General features: G+C 32.8%; 1 long non-coding RNA gene across 11 annotated transcripts; it reads left to right on the forward strand.

The window, feature by feature from the left end:
• Positions 1-1,078: 1,078 nt before the first annotated feature.
• On the forward strand, positions 1,079-7,067 carry LOC131596047 (uncharacterized). 11 transcript variants are annotated; one of them, XR_009282145.1, is made up of 11 exons: positions 1,081-2,073; positions 2,539-3,372; positions 3,522-3,626; positions 3,707-4,056; positions 4,141-4,245; positions 4,348-4,435; positions 4,553-4,796; positions 4,951-5,106; positions 5,337-5,405; positions 5,534-5,651; positions 6,593-7,055. It is a non-coding gene; the product is annotated as an uncharacterized LOC131596047 (long non-coding RNA). The 11 variants fall into 11 exon arrangements; XR_009282147.1 differs by having other exon boundaries at positions 4,181-4,245; XR_009282146.1 differs by having other exon boundaries at positions 1,079-1,542; positions 1,640-2,073; positions 3,707-4,435; positions 6,593-7,052.
• Positions 7,068-8,126: the final 1,059 nt, after the last annotated feature.

Here is an 8,126-nt window from a genome sequence, read left to right on the forward strand (position 1 = left end):
TATTTTAAAATACATTTAAAAAACCTCACTTTAAAATTTGCTTTAGGCCTCTAAACGGGTTGGGCCGGCCCTGAGTTTTTATTATCTCTTATGAGAAAAGTTTTTCACGTTAAAAATTTGGTTTTTATCGATTTTATTTTTCCTGTTATTATTAGTGTTCTGGAGTTGTTTTTGTTGGTTGTCCTCTAAATTGTACAAGTTTAAGAAAAGTATTGCACTTGAAAAATATTCTGATTATTTGATTATTTCTCAACAAAGTGGTTTCGAGAGTTCTAGTTGGCTTATTTTGTGCATTTTTAATGGAGAAAAATCAAGAGACCAATATAATTAAGCTCAACTCTGCTAATTATACACTCTAGAAGACTCTCACGAAATATATATTATACAACACAAATTTGTATGATCATATTTATGGAGAAAAAGGTAAATCAAGTGATAAGTCTGATGTCGAATGAAAGAAGATGAATCAGAAGACAATTTCTATAATCAAACAATGTTTGGACTTGAGTGTATATCCACATATTGAAGCTGAAATTAATACACAGAAAATGTAGAAAAAATTAAAAGAGTTGTATGAACACAAGAACTTGCAAAATAAAACACGTTTGATCATGAAGCTAGTTAATATGAAATACAAGGATGGCGACTCAATGACAAGCATATGAATGTATTTTAGAATATTGTGAAACAGTTGGAAGCTGGTTAGTATGAAATACAAGGATAGTGACTCAATGACAAAGCATATGAGTGTGTTTCAGAATATTGTGAATCAGTTGGAAGCTGGTTACACTAGTGCAAAAAGAATAATATAATTTTAAAATTTACACCCGATATACTAAAAACGGGTGTAAATAAGAAACACGGTGGCAATTTTGTAAATAATAGATCATTTTAAGTATTAGTATGTGTCAATTTACACCTTATTTTTTAAAAATGGGTGTAAATTAAAAATATTATTATAATTAAATCTCAATTACTTCCATTAAATTTAAAACGGGTGTAAATTTCAACAGACTAAAAATTTTTTTTAATTTTATAACTTAAAATATTAATCATTAATATAAACACATTTAAAAACCACAATATATTTTATTAAGGTGTTATGAAATCTATTTTATTAAACTTACAACTTAATAATATTCAAGAGTAAAAACATTAACAAATTCAAAACAGTGTCTTCGAAACCCATTTCTCAATTGCATGAACTTTTCTCTTCGAAACCCGTCTCATCGCCTGAAAGAGTGCAAACACGTCGAAACACGTCGAAGAATTGGGAGAGACTGGGAAGCGAGAAATCCAAGCATTTCCTAAACTCCTTTCTCGCATTTTCTTTGCGTATATCGGTTTTTTCGATTCACCTAATGACTCCATAATCAGAAACTTTCGTTCGTAAAAACATGATTCCCTTCATTTCTCTACGGTTCTTCACCCAAAACCCTATCGATTATTCATCAGATCATCAACTGCTGCCCCGCTCCTTCTACCGCTGCGACGTCTTCATTGACTGGAACTAGTAGATCGGTTGGGCATTGACTGGAACCAGTAAGATCGAGATGTACCTTGGATTTGACACAATTCATGTTGCTTCGTTGAACCTATTTCATTTTTTGGATAATTCATTTTTCTAATTGTTGAATAGACTAGGAGTTTTCGATATAGAGAAGGGGATTTGAAGCTTTGATCTTAAGAATGTTCATTCACTGTTTGATGAATTGATTCAGAGAGCTTCTGATTGTGTTTTTTCTCTGAATGGGACTTCTACTGCCACTTTAATTCAAGGAAAGTTCCTAATAGTTCCGCTTTGACGGTTTCGACGAATTATTCGAAGAATTTAACTTCTGGTTCTGGTTCTTGAGGTGGTTTGAGAAGCAGGTTCCTTTAATTGATGCTTCTTCTACCTTTGTTCATGTGGAGAGAAACGTTTATGCAAAGGCTTCTGAGTTGTTCAAAAGAGATCATAGTTATGTGAGCAAGTCTAAGTCTAAATTCTATCCGACGGGTATGGAATTGAACTGAATTTTGCACCCAAACCCCAAATAATGGATTCATCCTTAAAATCCACAACTGTTGTAGGTATAATATTTCAATATGTTGATTTAGTTAGTCATCTTATTGTTTGTTTAAGTAGCCATATTCAAGGTTTTTAATTGAGATAGTAATGATAGCTTTTGGTTGTCCTGCAATTTTAAATATTGTGTTGAATTGTGGTGCTGAGTTATGGTGTTAAATATTGGGCTGGGACATCCCCGAAGCCTCTAAGGTAACCTTATTTTTCATCATATAATCTCAGATCTAGTGCTTTTTGAGGTTGTTCATTTGATTAGAAAGACACTTTGATAGCTGATTATAGATGATTTTTTCCAGAGAGAAGAAAAAATTAAAAGTGGTGGAGTTCAATACTCGCTGCTTAACAATTATGGAGACTTTTTCTTAGAGAGAGAAAAGAACACAATCTTTTATTTATCATGTTTTCATTACTTGTTACCTTTTTGGGCTGTTCGATTCAATTTTCAATGGTAATTGGTGTGTTTGCAACAGAAGTAGCTGGTGCAACGATTCCACTCGCCATATTTGGGAACACACTCGGCGGCGACATCGAGAAGTGACTTATTCCAGAAGTTGCAAGGGAGTTGAAGTTTTCTGCAAAGCTACTTTCATATGTATCTCAACTTGTATGTCACCAAATTAATGTTATTGGCTGTGTGTTGTCTCCAAACAGGTTTTTTTAATTATCTTTTGCATATTGATATAAAATAGGTTGTTAGAATGTAAATTCAAACCCTTTCAATTCCACACAACCACCACCATTAGGTCTTCTAATGTATTTCATCATTCTGCTTATTTCCCACTTGAGAGAGGAATGTTATTAGCCTTATTCAAAGACTATTATAATACTACTTTAATGCATACAATCAATACCTTGAGATGAAATCTTTATGAATATGTGAATCCAATTCCATTTTGGCATTACGTTGTATTGTTCCCTATAAATATACTACTAATGCTACTATTTTTTCACATCAATAAAACATATTGAAACAAAACAAGACTACTCTCAATTCTCACAGGATTCAAATCAAAATATTTATAAAAAAATGGAAGCTGCCCAATTGATTTCTCAAGAGTGGGATTCCCTTAGTGGACACTACACAGCTGAGGAAGTTGATTTCATGACTCACTTCCTTGGTGGCAATACTAACTATTCTTATTTTCCTTCAAATGTTGCAAATGCTAATTCTATGTGTTTCTCCCAAGGGAGTAGCACAAACACTGCTAATAGTGCTGATATATTTTCCACCAACACAAATCCTGGCATCTACTTCTCGGATCCGACAACAAACAATATTGGATCAAGCTACATTGAATAAACTGGTATGAGAAGCATTCTGAGAATCTAATATTTATTAACATGTTCATTGTGATTGAATGCATAGTCGGTTGACATGATATCGACACATGTGGTTACATTCAATCATGTCAAATCTCTTATGATCTTTATGTGTGGTAATTTTTTATTGCAGAAAATACTCGTGCGGCCAATCCTATTGAGTACATTCCAAATGCAAAGCTACCATGTGTTGGACATCATCCAAAGAATGTCATTCTTTTGGCATGTGATGCATTTGGTGTGCTACCTAGATATCATGTCGGATTTCTTTTTCTTATAATTGTATTGCTTTGATTCTGATTTTTCTACACTATGCAGATGAGTGTATATTCGAGCTAGGTTTCGGTTTTAATGCCTGGAGATGTGATTCCTACATTTATTGCTCACCCTGCTCCATGTTGTCCGGAACGGATTGTGGCCTTCTCATCAACATAACACGTTACCTTGTTCGACTTCGAACACGAGGCCTAGTAATATCAATGAAGTCTGAGGAGTCTAAATCAATGTGACAAAGTTTCCCATATTGCTTCATCAAAGGGGTTGATATGCATTTTTAACTAGATGATGATTTCTTCTTACATGTAATATAGGATTTAGTTTAGGTTTTGCAATTGGAGTACAAGATCGATTTCTGTCTAAACTTGTTTTCTTTTGATGAATGTTGGAAGGTACAAGATTTCTCTTTACTTTTCTAAGTTTGATTTGCATTAATTCACAAATGATATGTGTGTTTCTATCATCTCCTTCCAAAGGCTAATATTCACTACTGAGATTTGCATTAAACTATTGAAGCTTCTAGAGATTCTGGTGTTGTTATTATGAATAGTTTAACTCTGGTTGAAATGTTTATGGATTCGGTAAGAGCTTCTTATATTAATTGCTTGAGTTCTTTTTAGATTTGAATTCTTAACTTCAATTTAATCAACTTAATTATGCGAGTTTCGTGATTGATTTTGTAGAACAAGTGGATGGAGCTATTTCCTACTATTGTGACAATGGCGAAGACAATCGAAAACATTGTTCCTGGAATGATGGGTGAATATAGTGGTTCGTTGCAACTGATATGTTTAATAGTCTGAATCTGAAAACATATTTTGACATTAGAAAATTCGTCGACCAGCGTATTCGTATATGTTTGAATGATTTTTCTTTTGAAATTTTTAGATGTATGAAGAGCTGCAAGTGCTTTCACCATTTGTTCCTATTAGAGAATTCTACTTTCTGCATCTGTCAACAAATTGAGCCCTACATAGAAGACCAATTACTTGGTGGTGGATTCCCACTCGATGAACTTACTAACCGAAATGAAAAGGAGAACTCGGAAGATACAGATACATCCGCTCAACGTGGAGCGCTTCTTAAAGGAGGAGATCAAGTTATCTCCGTTCTTCAAGAAATGATTACCCTCGTAAGTTTTTTCTTAGGGTTAAAAGTAATTTCTGTTATTTTAATTTTCATTTCTATTGAGTTTGTTTGTTTTTTTAAGTCCATAATCTGTTTTCAGCTTATTTTTATAAGCTCCTAGCTTATGAAAATGACTTAAAATTTTGATATTACTTCAGTTGGAAGATATGGATATGGATGAAGATTCTGAAAAAGTGGCAGTGGAGTTAGCTGCACAAGGAGTTATTGGTAAGAGAGTTGATCAGATGGAATCTGATTTCATGATGGCCCTTGATTACATGATCTAGCTCATCGAGCAGGACCAGGATGATAAGGTCTTATTTTCGAACTCAAGTTTAAAACTTGGTGAATTATACATTGAAACATACACGGTTCAATTCTGATTCGAAAGATCTTCGACTGTATTCTATTAAAAATCTGCATTTGGATTCATTTGTAAGAAGAGTCCTTTAAATGATGCCATGCCATAATTTATATTTTGTTGAGCAAACAGACTGTCATAAAGTTGTGTCTGTTAATTAAATGTGAATATGTTTTCATGCAGCGCAAGTCATTGTTGGAAGTTATCAAAGAGACAGTGTTATCACATCTTACTAAAAAGTGCCCACCCCACGTAAGGAACTTCTTTGAGTCATTTCTTAAACACTTTTCTGATCGGTTTCGAGTTGTATACTAATGTGTGTTTCAACCTTCATCTTTTAGATTCAATTGAGTTTTGGTAATTTGAATTCTGGGTTGCAGGTCAGAAGAAATTATCAAAGGTGATAGTACCAGACAAATGGAAAGAAGGAGCTAGTAATACTACTGAGAATGGTGGCCGCAAAATCAACGAGAATAAACTCCTCTCCAAGAAGAACAGGTTCCCTTTAACTTAAACCTCAATTTTCTTGTTTATTTGATCTAAGATTTGTTTCTTTGCTTTTAAATTGGTGATAAAGTTGCAATTTTTTTGTCATCTGCTTGATATAACTTCAAATTCTGTTAGTTTCAGTAGTTTCAAAACCTAAACTATGTGCCAATTAGCTGCATGATAGTCAGTCATACCCATGATGTGCCTTTGAAAAACCAACATAATTGTTAGTTTCAATAGTTGTCCAAAAGTCACGAGCCCGACGATATTCCATATTTTTCTGGTTTAGTTTATTGGATTTAGTTGATTAGGATCAAAACAGAAGAACATGTAAACAATCACATCTCCTTACAAGCTATATTAACGAGGCTTGTCATCGATAACAACAAAAAGGCCTGCACAAACTAGTTGTTGGACAAATTAATTCCCATGGTCTGATTTTACACGTCAACCATTTTTGAACATTCATAGCAAGGGACTCCTGCAAACTGCATTTTGAATTTAAAGTAAACGATAGCACCATCATGTGCCCTGATAGAATTGGTTATAGTATTACCGATAAAACTATACTGAGCTGTGCATGATTGAATCAGCTGACATGTGTCCATGTTTTCTAACCAAGTTGTTGACTCTACTTTGATTTGATGACTTGGCATTTTCTCTACTGGTATCATAACACCTTTGACTTCATTTTTGTAACAATATATTTTTTATTTGTAGGTTTGATTTGGTTGATTGTATTGCACAAGTTATGAAAGAAAGCTATTGTTTTTAGGTGGTACTAATGTGTGTTTCAACCTTGATCTTTTAGGTTCAAGTAATTGGTATTCTATGTAGAACTCCTAAAAAGGATAATGTATTTCATGTATTTATTGAAAAACATGTAAATTAAAACATTGTTAATTTATTATATTAAAACATTGTTAATTTATTATATGTTGAGCTTGTAGATATTTACAAACACGTCACCATATGAAAAAGAGACAATTGACCATATTCGGCAACTTTGGGCTCAAGTATTTTTGCAAATGGTTGAAAATCAAAAGGTTGAGGAGCAAAATCTACCGGATCAAATGCAAATGATTGAAGAGGATAAGGAGATAGAAATGTTGCCAAAACAAAAGCCAAAGAAGAAGAAGAAAAAAACTTATATATGAAGAAAGTGTTATGACTTAGTTAAAATATAATTTTTATGTGTATGATTTTATAGTACTTGAAATATTATGACTGCACATGATTTTGTATACTTTTTGGTTAATATTAAAAATATTTTGACTTAGTTAAAATATGATTTTTATGTGTATGATTTTATAGTATTTGCAATATTATGACTGAAAATAAAATATAACTAAATGGTGTGTATGAAATAGGGTGTAAATAGATATAATTGTTCATTCATAAATGGCGTATTTACACCCGATTTTTACTAAAATAGGGGGTAATTACGCCCAATTACACCCGATTTTTATTAAAACAGGGTGTAATTAAAACGTAATTAAGCCCAATTACACCCGATTTTTATTAAAATAGGGTGTAATTAAAACGTAATTAAGCTCAATTACACCCGATTTGTATTAAAACAGGGTGTAATTAAAACGTAATTACGCCCAATTACACCCGATTTTTATTAAAACATGGTGTAATTAAAACGTAATTACGCCCAATTACACCCGATTTTTATTAAAACATGGTGTAATTAAAAACGTAATTACGCCCAATTACACCCGATTTTTGTTAAAAATAACGGGTGTAAATTTGTAGACATTTCTCACCCTGTGGATATACACCCGATTTTTATTAAAAATAATTGGTGTAAATTTAATAAAAACGGGTGTAAATTAACATTTTTGTACTAGTGTTAATATGAAATACAAGGATGGTGACTCAATAACAAAGCATATGAGTGTGTTTTTAGAGTATTATGAATCTGTTGGCAGCTACTGATATTAAGTTGGATGATGAGTTGGAAGCCTTATTACTACTTGGTTCCTTGCCTGGTAACTAGAAAGTTATTATTGTGACACTTACTAATTCAGCTACAAATGGGAAATTGGTAATGTTAATGATTAAAGATAGCATGCTTAATAAATAAGTTAGAAGAAATGAGTGTGGTATGATTGTTACTCCTAATCAGTCTGAAGTTCTAGTTGTCGAGTCATGGGGAAGAAGCAAAACCATAACTTTTCATAAGCGTGTCAAATCTGAGATTCGCGGAAAATCAATAAGCAAGTCAAGAACTAGAAAAGAAATTATATTCTACAGTTGTAACAAGGTGGAACACATAAAAATGAACTTCATGTTTCTCAGAAGAGAATATTCAAGGGAAAAAGATGAAGGTAATGATAAGAAAAAGGATAAAGACACGACAACATTTGCATGTGATTGTGATGTCTATAGTATTTATGATGATAATTATGTAAGCCTTGCATGTCAAGATTCAACTTGGATTAATAATTCAGGTGCATCGTACCATATTAGTCCTAG

This window comes from Vicia villosa, linkage group LG4 (genome assembly GCF_029867415.1).
Source record: "Vicia villosa cultivar HV-30 ecotype Madison, WI linkage group LG4, Vvil1.0, whole genome shotgun sequence".
NCBI lineage: Eukaryota > Viridiplantae > Streptophyta > Magnoliopsida > Fabales > Fabaceae > Vicia > Vicia villosa.